This window comes from Bacillus rossius, chromosome 6, assembly GCF_032445375.1.
Source record: "Bacillus rossius redtenbacheri isolate Brsri chromosome 6, Brsri_v3, whole genome shotgun sequence".
In the NCBI taxonomy this organism is placed as follows: Eukaryota; Metazoa; Arthropoda; class Insecta; order Phasmatodea; family Bacillidae; genus Bacillus; species Bacillus rossius.
The window spans coordinates 13,748,002-13,760,596 of record NC_086334.1 but is presented as its reverse complement, the minus strand read 5'-3'; the positions used below and the strand labels follow the sequence as shown (position 1 = coordinate 13,760,596).

General features: G+C 43.6%; 1 protein-coding gene across 2 annotated transcripts in view; it reads left to right on the top strand.

The window, feature by feature from the left end:
* The window catches only part of LOC134532660 (uncharacterized), a 180,627-nt gene that overhangs the window by 159,423 nt on the left and 8,609 nt on the right, over window positions 1–12,595 (top strand). The gene's annotated exons all lie outside the window — the stretch shown is intronic.

The following is a 12,595-nucleotide window of genomic DNA, read 5'->3' as shown; positions in this document are numbered from 1 at the left end:
CTCGCTTCACCTGGGCCCCGCTTGTCCGTGCAGGCTTCACCTGGGCCCCGCTTGTCCGTGCAGGCTCCACCTGGGCCCCGCTTGTCCGTGCAGGCTTCACCTGGGCCCCGCTCGTCCGTGCAGGTTCCACCTGTGCCCCGCTTGTCCGTGCAGGCTTCACCTGGGCCCCGCTTGTCCGTGCAGGCTTCACCTGGGCTCCGCTCGTCCGTGCAGGTTCCACCTGTGCCCCGCTTGTCCGTGCAGGCTTCACCTGGGCCCCGCTTGTCCGTGCAGGCTTCACCTGGGCCCCGCTTGTCCGTGCAGGCTTCACCTGGGCCCCGCTTGTCCGTGCAGGCTTCACCTGGGCCCCGCTTGTCCGTGCAGGCTTCACCTGGGCCCCGCTTGTCCGTGCAGGCTTCACCTGGGCCCCGCTTGTCCGTGCAGGCTTCACCTGGGCCCCGCTTGTCCGTGCAGACTCCACCTGGGCCCCGCTTGTCCGTGCAGACTCCACCTGGGCCCCGCTTGTCCGTGCAGGCTTCACCTGGGCCCCGCTTGTCCGTGCAGACTCCACCTGGGCCCCGCTTGTCCGTGCAGACTCCACCTGGGCCCCGCTTGTCCGTGCAGACTCCACCTGGGCCCCGCTTGTCCGTGCAGGCTTCACCTGGGCCCCACTTGTCCGTGCAGACTCCACCTGGGCCCCGCTTGTCCGTGCAGACTCCACCTGGGCCCCGCTTGTCCGTGCAGACTCCACCTGGGCCCAGCTTGTCCGTGCAGACTCCACCTGGGCCCAGCTCGTCCGTGCTGGTTCCACCTGGGCCCAGCTTGTCCGTGCAGGCCCAACCTGGGCCCCGCTCGTCCGTGCAGGCTCCACCTGGGCCCCGCTTGTCCGTGCAGGCTTCACCTGGGCCCCGCTTGTCCGTGCAGGCTCCACCTGGGCCCCGCTTGTCCGTGCAGGCTTCACCTGGGCCCCGCTTGTCCGTGCAGACTCCACATGGGCCCCGCTTGTCCGTGCAGGCTTCACCTGGGCCCGGCTTGTCCGTGCAGGCTCCACCTGGGCCCCGCTTGTCCGTGCAGGCTCCACCTGGGCCCCGCTTGTCCGTGCAGGCTTCACCTGGGCCCCGCTTGTCCGTGCAGGCTCCACCTGGGCCCCGCTTGTCCGTGCAGGCTTCACCTGGGCCCCGCTTGTCCGTGCAGACTCCACCTGGGCCCCGCTTGTCCGTGCAGGCTCCACCTGGGCCCCGCTTGTCCGTGCAGGTTCCACCTGTGCCCAGCTTGTCGGTGCAGGCTTCACCTGGGCCCCGCTTGTCCGTGCAGTCTTCACCTGAGCCCCGCTTGTCCGTGCAGGCTTCACCTGGGCCCCGCTTGTCCGTGCAGGCTCCACCTGGGCCCCGCTTGTCCCTGCAGGCTTCACCTGGGCCCCGCTTGTCCGTGCAGGCTTCACCTGGGCCCCGCTTGTCCGTGCAGACTCCACCTGGGCCCCGCTTGTCCGTGCAGACTCCACCTGGGCCCCGCTTGTCCGTGCAGGCTTCACCTGGGCCCCGCTTGTCCGTGCAGGCTTCACCTGGGCCCCGCTTGTCCGTGCAGGCTCCACCTGGGCCCCGCTTGTCCGTGCAGGCTTCACCTGGGCCCCGCTTGTCCGTGCAGGCTCCACCTGGGCCCCGCTTGTCCGTGCAGGTTACACCTGGGCCCAGCTTGTCGGTGCAGGCTTCACCTGGGCCCCGCTTGTCCGTGCAGTCTTCACCTGAGCCCCGCTTGTCCGTGCAGGCTTCACCTGGGCCCCGCTTGTCCGTGCAGGCTCCACCTGGGCCCCGCTTGTCCGTGCAGGCTTCACCTGGGCCCCGCTTGTCCGTGCAGACTCCACCTGGGCCCCGCTTGTCCGTGCAGGCTTCACCTGGGCCCCGCTTGTCCGTGCAGGCTCCACCTGGGCCCCGCTTGTCCGTGCAGGTTCCACCTGGGCCCAGCTTGTCGGTGCAGGCTTCACCTGGGCCCCGCTTGTCCGTGCAGTCTTCACCTGAGCCCCGCTTGTCCGTGCAGGCTTCACCTGGGCCCCGCTTGTCCGTGCAGGCTTCACCTGGGCCCCGCTTGTCCGTGCAGTCTTCACCTGGACCCCACTTGTCTGTGAAGGCTTCACCTGGGCCCCACTGTACTAGTTAAGATTGCAAGCTTTCGCGGCTGTTGTCTGGAGTCGCTTGGCTTCTAGCTTCATTACCTAGAAAATCATAACTTAGAAACACACAACTTAGAACTTTCATAACATAGAAACACGTAACTTAGGAGTGTTTCTAAGTCATAACAGCAACCCAATAAGTTTTGAGTTCCCTCTCGCCCGCCTGAGCTCAGGGACTTGCTGTCACATACACGTGTGTGTGTGTGTATGTGTACACTTAGGTTTTACTTCAGTGGCTTACAATGTCCCCACTCCAAGTGATATTCTGGTGCGGTTACCATAAACACCTTTGCCATTCCCAACGCCTGTAACTGGCATAAAAAATCAATAAAAATTAACAAAATTTTAAAACTTTATGAAACTGAAACGGAAGCAAGGTCCGATCGCCGAATGAAAATAGTTTTCAGTTTGCGATATATCCTGCGTGCCATTAAACCTGTGTTTTGTTCTAATCCCTGTCCAACATGGCTGTGTGACCATATCAAAAAAAAATCTGGCTCAGCTATATACTTAACGAAAGCACAAATGTTGTTATAAATAGTTGTTGGTACCAAAAGAATTTGCAAACATTTTCCTAAATTACTTACGCATTAATAAAAAGTATCAAATCATTTCCTCGGGAGTAAAATACGGCTTTAAAAGCGTCTGAAGTTAACGTTCATGAAATGCACACATAGGTACGTTGGCTTTAAATATCTTTAAATGCTCTATTTGAACCCTGTTGAGTTTCGAACAGTTTTCTGCACGGAATACTTAAAAACCAGTTTCTGATGGGACATGAAACACTTGTGTTATTTAAACGCTCGTTCTCTCACTACATGTGTGAAATAATAGGCTTAAAACTAAAGGTTTTATTTTACGCCTGCATTTAAACGTGTCACCAACTATAAACACACGCAAATGTGTTCATTGTTAGTTTATGTGCAGTCAGGCAAACGACAGTCGTGTTGTGGCTATACGAGCGCACAGGCTAGAATGTTAATAGCACGTTGACTCTTCGTGTTTTTCCTTTGCAAACATAAACGTTTTTACTACCAGCTAGCAAGGTAACCACCGGTGGAATTCTTTAAATGCCAGTTAAATGTTTATATAAGCTGAGAGATTATGAACACTGTTATTTTTTTTTAACGTAACTAGCCGCAGTAAAAATAATTCCTTTCGGCACAGCCTACAGGCGTAGGTAGATTTTGGAGTATGTACCTATTTCTTCTGGAAATGTTTTGGAAACTTATCTAAACTTCTGGAACATTTCAAGAACTCAATCTACTTAACATTACATATGTTATCCAATATTCCAAAACGATTGATGAAACATTTTCTCATATCCCATGCAGCGAAAATATTTTGAATGTTTTTTAACACGATGCATCCAGCATTAAATAACTTAGAACGAATTTCATATTACGCTTATTAAGAAGTTATGCAATTTTTTTTCTACCTTCAAGCACTACCTGTCATAACTTACTCTAATAAGTGGTAGTATAAAAATTAAACCAAAGTTTAAGAATATATTAAGATGATTTAAAAGAAACTCGAACGAATAGGAATTTTTTATTTATTTTTTTAAATTTCAACCCCTGTTTTTACGGTAATAGTTCGTTTAGTCAAAAATAAAATTTTCATCCAGTGGTTTTAGATAAAGTTAAGAATTTTTACATAAATTATCATGGATTTGATATTATATCTATTTTTAAAAAAATAATGACCTTTTTTTTCTTTCAACCATTATTATTTCCACCCCTTGCAGTAATGGTTTGTTACATAAAATTTACTTTATAAAAATATGTTTCATCAGTACTATTAAACATGTATTGCTTGTGATATCAGTAACATGTAGTTAAATATGCGTGAATCATGTTTCATTACTTGCTAATAATTGGTTTGTATATTTAGTTTGTATTGTATTTTTAAGTTGTTTATAATTTTCCTGTTTATTTTGACTTTTATTTAGGTTAGCTCAGTTATGTGTGATAATTTTGTTATAACTTTACATTAAATTTTTATAAAAAGTATGTGGTTGATTGGTAGATAAGGCGACACGCCTCAACTTCGTCATATCTAAAAATAAGTCGATAAATACAGCATGAGTTTCAGCGTGGCCATATCCAACATGTCTGGGAGAAAAAATGGGATTTGGCTGTGTCATGAACAGCCTGTGTTGTACGTGAATACGTGTACGTAACAGGTAATATTTTCTATAAAAAATATAAAATACACTTTTTTATTTTAACACCATATATATTCACTGTAACTGTTTCACACTAATGTTTTATGCATGCAATCGATAGATTTTGACGAGATCTGACGATTGAAACTCAAACGAAGGTCGTAGCTTCTCCGAGTCAAAAGTTATACTAAATGGAAATATCGAAACGCAGCAAAATGACCTCAAAATGGCGGCTCTTCCCCCTCCACCGCGCGCGATGCGTCACAGTCCTCACTTGGCGTAACGAATTATTTGATCCTTTAGCTATCCAGTGGTGTAATTAAATTTTGGATGGAGATAATAGATATGTAGCTGCAACACCAAACTGTATCCCCTGATTTTGTTATTGTTCGTTTTTTTTTAATGGCCTCCCACTATGGAAGCTATTTTTAAGATGTATTCACGACAAAATTAGTTCCAGTAGAAAGAGATGTTAGGAATGAGATCCCGCATCAGGTTTGAAACGCAGGAGCAAATCGAGCAACTTGGTTTGCGCGCCGACGCATTCTGAACGAGAGTGTCCAAGAAATCGAGTAGCTGTGCGTGGGAGTGGAGGAACACAAAACACAATTCACTTTTCCCCATTCACAATTCAAAAGTCTTTATTGATTCACATTATGTACAGTAAACACATTTGTCCCGTTACGCTATGTCCCGTTACGCTCATTGTACGCTTGCGCCGCATCTATCTCTCTTCCACTCGATTGGAACAACCATCGATTTGACTTTTTCGAGGCACATTAAACTTTAAACACTCCCATTCGTTTACTACTTTTCCTATCATCGTCCTATCCTTAACAGAATAACACAGATTGGAAGAAGTTAAATAGCAAACATGTATAAACGTTATAGTTAAAATAATCTCTTCGTTAAAGTAATAAACATATTTGAATTAATGAGTGCAAATTAAAGTAAATTTATAAATTAAATTGTAGATTTCATTTCAGTCCTTTGTATGCACACAAAATAGTGATAATTCAATAAAAATGATTCAATTTTATTCATAAAAGTATGCAATCATTTCTTCAATGTTTTGTTATGACGTTGTCACGTTAAACTATCGTCCGTAAACCGACTTTACAGACAACCAATTTTTTGAAGTTATTAGTTGATTTACGTAAAAATAATTTCATTGATGGTGGGATTTGAAATAATAAATAAATGACTTCAGAAAACAGTAAGAGTTGATTTAAGTTGCCAGTAATATCCTAAACCTCCAGTTTAGTTGTTTTTTTTTGTAGCTGAAGTGATGTGGCGATATTTATTAAATTTTCATTGAAATTTTTGGATTATGTTTGCTCCAATTTTTTTCTCTGTTGCACGAAATATTAGGGCAGGTGCGGTCCAGACAACTGTTGAGGATAAAAATGAATTCTAATGTGACTACATGTGAACTGAAATCGAAGCTCTGCGGATTTTTAAGAGGTGATAAAATACTTTATTTATTAATTCGATTACTTTGTGGGATGGATTTTACTATTGCCTGATGGAGAGGTGATATTGGATGAACAGCCTCCAGCACCGTTGAACGGTGTTAATTGACTCAAACATCAAGTAAAAAGAAATCATTTGCATACGGGTGCAACAAGAGTGGTCAGGGAGGTTTAAAAAAAAATGGGAGAGGACAGAAGTTTTTAAACATAACCAACTTAATAAATTTCCACGTCCTAAGATTAGCCAGCTTGGGCCGTCATTTGAAATCCCATGCCATAAGACCCAACATCCATGGGCCAGAACCGGCCGAAATCCTATTAACTGCTATTCGGAAGCAGGACACCTCCGGAGGTTACCAAATAGGCAATAAATAACGGGTTTTACTACCTAGGCGCTGCCCTCCATTTGAAGACCCGCCTACGTTAACGCAGGGCTCCGCCACGCCAAAACGACTGGCCGCTTCGACCATTTGAATTCCTGACGGGCTTCTAAAATGGCATTCCGGTCTCCGGGTCCGAGATACGGGCGTAGCTTCGGTGCGGGAGCGGTGGGGGTCGTAAAAAATACCACAAGACACGTTGACGTGATGTCCAGACGGCCGCCACTTTCTGTCTGTGCGTAGAGTTGGCGTTCGCATGCGAATCGTGTGATTTAAGTTGCACTGCGCATTTAGAAATACTCAACTACCAAAAAGTGAACATGGGGTTCTTGAATACACTATTTTTTTCTTCTTTACAAAAACAAATTTTAAATTCAGTAAAATATCTTGTATAGGTTTATCTGTTGAATATAGGCGAAAATGTTGCTCTTATGACGAATAAAACTGGCTAGGGACTTTTACAAGAAACACTGTTTGGATCCATCAGCAAGATGGATGTCAAATAATAAAGAAAACTTAACTACTAATATTTATTAATTTAGTTTATATATTGATATTTTAATGTTCTAGCTAATGAGTCTATAATGCCAAAATGAGCGGTCACTTAACTATATATATATATATGTGTGTGTGTGTGTGTATGTGTGTGTGTGATTAAGCGAGCTTAAATTTGTGTTTCCTCGAAAAATTATGTAATAATAGGCTTAAGATGATAGGAAAGGTCGCATCGTGCATGAATGACGAGGATATGAAAACCATAATATACTCTGGACGACTTGACAGAATTTGATGGGTTCGTTTTGCCAGCTAGATATGCATCACGCAGACCTGAATGTACAGAAATAGTGCAGTGTATGCTTAAAAAAAATTGCAAACAGTGTTACTTACAATGAGGAGTTGAAATTAAAAAAAATGAATACATTTTGTTGTAAAATTATTAAAATTACATTTAAAAAAAATTCCTCTATTTTTCACCAATGGTAGAACGAAATATATTTCAATGATTTTCTTTACAGTTGCAAATTGGAATTTTTAAATAAGTTAAAATTAGCCTAAAATTGAAATACATTTCTTTTATAGTATTTAGTTAATATAGAGGATGTTCTTGCGTGATTTTAATAATCTTGCAAATTGATTTCATTTTTTTGTGTAAAACCCTTATTTTATATTTAAAAAAATTGCAACTTTTTTTTCTACTACACATGGGTTGACTTTTTCTGTACATTATGAAAATATCTAGCTCACAAAACTAACCCCATAGAATTCTGTCAGGTCGTTCAAATTCTATTGTTGTTTCTACATTCTCGCCATTAATGCACGATGCGTCCTCTCCTATATTTATGGCAGCGAATAAATAAGAGTAACAACACAAAATTGGCAATTATGGGATGAATTACTTCTACTACAACTTGTGTTTAGCACACCACAGTTGTCATCAATAAAAAAATAATAAGACACCAAATGTGATAAATTACTGTCTTTGAGTCACCCAATTGAGCTTATGTACAGATAAGAGCATGTTTCGTTAATGTGTACTGCAAAAAAAAAAAACATCTTTTTGCCAAATAATCACATTTTTGAAGGCAAGACTTTTTGACAACAATTCTAGCTAAATTGGAATTTCGCAGGTTTTTTGGATGATGGCATCAGAGGCCTTCAAACACGGAATCCGCCTAGCGGAATAAGGAATTAAGCGTTGAAAGATAACTGGTGGAGTGTTGCGTCGCGCAGTTCTGCACGAAATCTTGATGAGCGCGTAAACTTGGGCAGGATCGAACCAGCGATCCTCTGCGTTAGCGTGACACAGCTCGTGAGGAACCCTCCCTTTCGCAACACGTGAGAATGCTCCACTTTATAACCCCGTGTTTATCGACGTATTGCATCTTCAAGCGAGGATGTTGTTCCTTCGGGCACACTTCACGGACTTTTAATGTTCCGTCGCCAAACGAAAACAGAGGCCTTGACACCGTTCGCACGCCATGTTTCCCACTGCCGTCGCGTGTAATCGCGCGCGAAGGGAAATGCGCCGCATGGGACTCGGGATTCTAGTCTTCAAGAAGGTAATGATGGTCTATTGTGATGCGCTGGAAAAGTCGTGGTTACTCATGCTACGCTTCCCCCCCCCCCCCCAACCACCCAGCGGTCACAGGAAGTTCAAGTGCTTCCTTCGGCCGTGGTAAAGAAGGTTATTTTCTCTCTTTGACTGCCGGCACTTGATTTGAGTATTCGGTACTTCGCCACGGTCTGTGGGGGAAATATGTAGGTTGATAGGCTACTCTTTTTCCTAGCTAGAACTGTGAAATGTTGGAGATTGTTGAAGGTCAAGCAGTTATTTGTACTCTGCAGATTTCGTGAAACTGTCATTCCCACTTCAGATACGACATTTCATTGATAACAAGAGAGACACACGCACTTAACAACTGGGTGATACATAAGGTTTTAAGGATGACTGCCATTCACGTAATTTTTTTTTCCCCCCGATTGCCTGCAATTACTCGTGCACCACGAAATATATTTTTCTAATTAAGATGCAAGACAGTATCTCCACCGCCCCCCGCTCAGTGACCAGTTTGTTTTTTCAAGTGAAACTTCTTTCAGCCGGTAGGGTAATTTGAAACGATGTTGTTCTCAGAGCGTAACGAAAGAGTGTAACGCTCAAGAGGGCAACGATTTAAGACCGATGTTGCATGCTTGCGCACTCGCCAACTTGCACACATTCTTATACGTACTTATACCTCTATCTGTGAAGTATAACCACTAACGTGCCTATGCGAGTTTTTTTTTTCTCCGCTTTATAATTCGACGTTGTGTTCGATATTTTCAGTTCGTATTTTCGTAATTTTTGTTTTCGGTAAGCTTTTATGCTGTTATTACTGAACCATTCGTGTAAAATTTCATTAAGTAGCAAAAGTTGAAAACTCGAGCTATTAAATTATAAACATCCGAAATAGCTTAACATTTATTTTGTCGCCGCAGATAATAGAAATGATCAGAGCATAGTTGTTCGCAGAATGCTGTGGTAGGTGAATTGGCGCGTCTCTCTCTCTCTGTCTCTCTCTATCTCTATCCCTAGCTATGTCTTTCTCTTTATCGCTCTCTCTACTTCTCCCTGTCTCTAGCTCAAGTCCCTATCTCTCTCTAGTTACATATATGTATCTCTTTCTCTATCTCTCTCTATCTCGCCCTTATCTATCTCTCCATATCCCCCTGTCTTTATCATTTCATATCCCTCTCGATATATCTCCCTCTATCCCTCTACCTATCTTTTTTTCTCTCCCACGTCGTGACCGCTGCTAGCCCGGCTCTTCTGCAGCGCTAACTGGTCGTTGAGGGGAAGCCTACGATTCACTCGTCCTTCTGGACATACCCGAATACTCACGTTGGCAAGCCTTCTTTCAACAGACGAGAGAGCCAAACGCCCGATCGTGAATCTTCGGTTTTTTTTTGTTCATTGTAAATAAATATACAACTCATGTTAACTAATGGTCAATTAGGTTAGGTTAGCTACATTATAAATACTTTAAAACATTGTGGACGGTTGATTTGGTTATGAGCTACATTAAAAATACTGTGAAATCATGTAAACAATTTCCTAGCACTCGATAGATACATATTAAAAAGTTATTTGCTAAGCAACCATAAAATGATTTTACAGTATTTTTAATGTAGCTATACTTACCTAATATAACCAACCATCCACAATGTTTTAAAGTATTTATAATTACTTCTTGCTAATTTTAAGAATGACATAATATAAGTTAAACCCGCGCATTTGGAGAATAAATGCCCGCGAATTCCCGCCCCCCCCCCCCTCCCCAAATAAATACACCTGTTGTGGTACGGGAAAAAAAAGCGAGCATGAACTTCGGGGAACTTCGGGTTTGGCTCTCTCGTCTGTGAAAAGAAGGCTTGCCAACGTGTGTATTCGAGTATGTCCAGGACGAGTGAATCGTAGGCTTCCCGGTCGTTGACGGAGTGCGGCGACGCGCGCACCTGCCCAGGTGACGACTCACCGGAACTACGCCCTGGCGTGCTTCCGGTCTCGCCCGCCCGCCGCGACTGCTGTCTGCGACCCTGCGGCGGGTGGAAGGTCGACAGCTCGGCGAGTTTGGGAGACCGGCGTCAGAGGAGAGAGAGAGAGAGCGGGAAGCCTAAGATGTCCATCAAGTTCTGTCCCTGCCCGAACACGCCCGAATATTCACCTTCGGCCAACCTCGAGTTAATTTATATATATATTTATATTTCTCTGTTTATTTTAATGTAGCTATACTAACCTAACTAACCGACCATAGTGTATTAATGTAGCTAACCTAATCGACCACTTTTAATATTTGAATTCATTTTTCCTGCGCAAAAATAAAACAAATCCCGAAGTTGGCCGAAGGTGAATTGTTCGGGTGTAATCGGGAATGGCAGAACTTTATGTGCATCTTAGGTCTCCCAGAGAGAGAGAGAGAGAGAGTTGGACGGACGCCATTTTGGATCCAGTGTAACAATCGTTTATAACTTATTAGAATAAATCTGATTTCGTTATATACATCTCAATACAACACTTTAATCTAGATGAATTATCAGCAATGATTTTAGAACTGAAGAGTCGAAACAAAGGGTTTCAGATATTTTTTTTTTACTAATTATTTTACTTCAGTTAGTGAAAGTCTCTCACACGGGGCGCGTGATCGCTAACGCGATGCGCCAATGGTGGGTTCGATCCCTGCTCCCCGGGCACGACTTGAATTATGAGCAGCGAGACTTCACTAAAGTGCTTCGCATCCCAATAAACTCCCCAGACCCCGTGATCACAACCGTGCGAGGAAGCAAGCAAGAGGCAACTGATGACACGTGGAAAAGCCTATAAACAAAACGAGAATTTGATTTAGAAGCTGGGACATTGAAAAGGTTTTTTTTTTTTATTTTTAAATCCAGCCTTCTATGGTTCGGTCATTATTATTTGGTCCGGCAGTTTCCGGCTGTTGAACTTGGCTGCCCAGGTCGCTCTTCTGCGCTGCCGGCGTTCTCAGTTCCTCAAGAGTTTATCATTGCTGTCGGTTTTCATTTTCCTGTTTTCTAGCGGGTTAAATTTCGTATTTGACAATCCCGTCAAAATCCGTCTCCGTTTACGTGTCATTGTGGGACGGGCCTTAAGGGGCCCTCACACTGGCAAAACTTTACTCAATATTTTGAAGGTGTCGTGTTTGTACAAAAATATTGAGAGTGTGAGGAAATATATTGCGCAAAAAAAGGGGTGTTCAATATTTTGTGGAGTGTTCAAAAGTTTTCTGAAAGTTTAGAAAAGTTTTGCGGACCCGTCAATATTTTATAGCACGAGTGCCGTGTGAGGGGGCTGACAAAATATTGCGCAATATTGTTATGTAATGTGAGGGGTCCAGACCATTCAATATTATTGTACAAAAATGAGCTCAACAATTTTGCGCAAAATATTGAACGAAATTTTTGCCAGTGTGAGGGCCCCTTTAGAGCGAAATGATGCCACAAAACTGAAGTTGCCAACATGGCCCGTGAGAACGAGCCGAGAGCCGGCTGCGGTGCTGGTTGGTCGCACGCACGCACGCACGCACGCACGCACGCATCGCGGCGCGGGGCCCCGTGGGCCGGCGGAATGTCGCAATTAGCCCGCCTCTCTGCCCGCCATTAGCGGCGGGGGTTCCCCCGTCCAGCCCGCGAGTCACGCTCGCGTGTGCAGGCTTGTAGCTGGTTTAAGGCTCCGCTGCACCCTCCCTCCGGCGTTGCCGCAGTCTTCACGGCGTTGTTGGTGTCTTTTTCATTGCAGTCGTCACGGATATTTTCCCACTACGCGAGCGTTGCCCATCCCTTTTTTGTTGTAAGTTTTTTGCGCCAGATACCTAGGTACATGCTTCACTCAAGGTTCTTTGTTTACTTTCAGAAACAATACACGTAATTGAATTTATTATCGTCCGACCAATTACGTCGTGAAGTTCATTTACAGTTTTTTTTTTGTATTGCGTAGCTTTGAACTATTTGTTTTCATAAACATTATATGCTGTTAGAAAAAAAAATGTGTTGTGTACTTAGGTAGGTACTTGGCATAATGGAAATCTAACTTTATTTTGCAAGCAAATAATTAATAGAAATGAAATAATAAAAAGACTAGAGTGATATTATAAATACGGTTGGTAAAGAATAAATCCAATCAATTAAAATTTTTAGTCAATACTCAGTATTCATTATTAATATAAACTCGTGGATAAAAATAAATATTTAATTTAGTAAAAAAAAGTTTGAGATAAGTTTAATTAAAAATGCAAATAAATAAATTGCTGAATGTTTATTCTAATTTATTAATTTTGATGTTTTATTAATTGATAATGTAATAATTTATAATGAAAATTAATTATGCGTACGGGAACATAACCTCACTTATATCAATACAATTGAAAATGTTTATAAA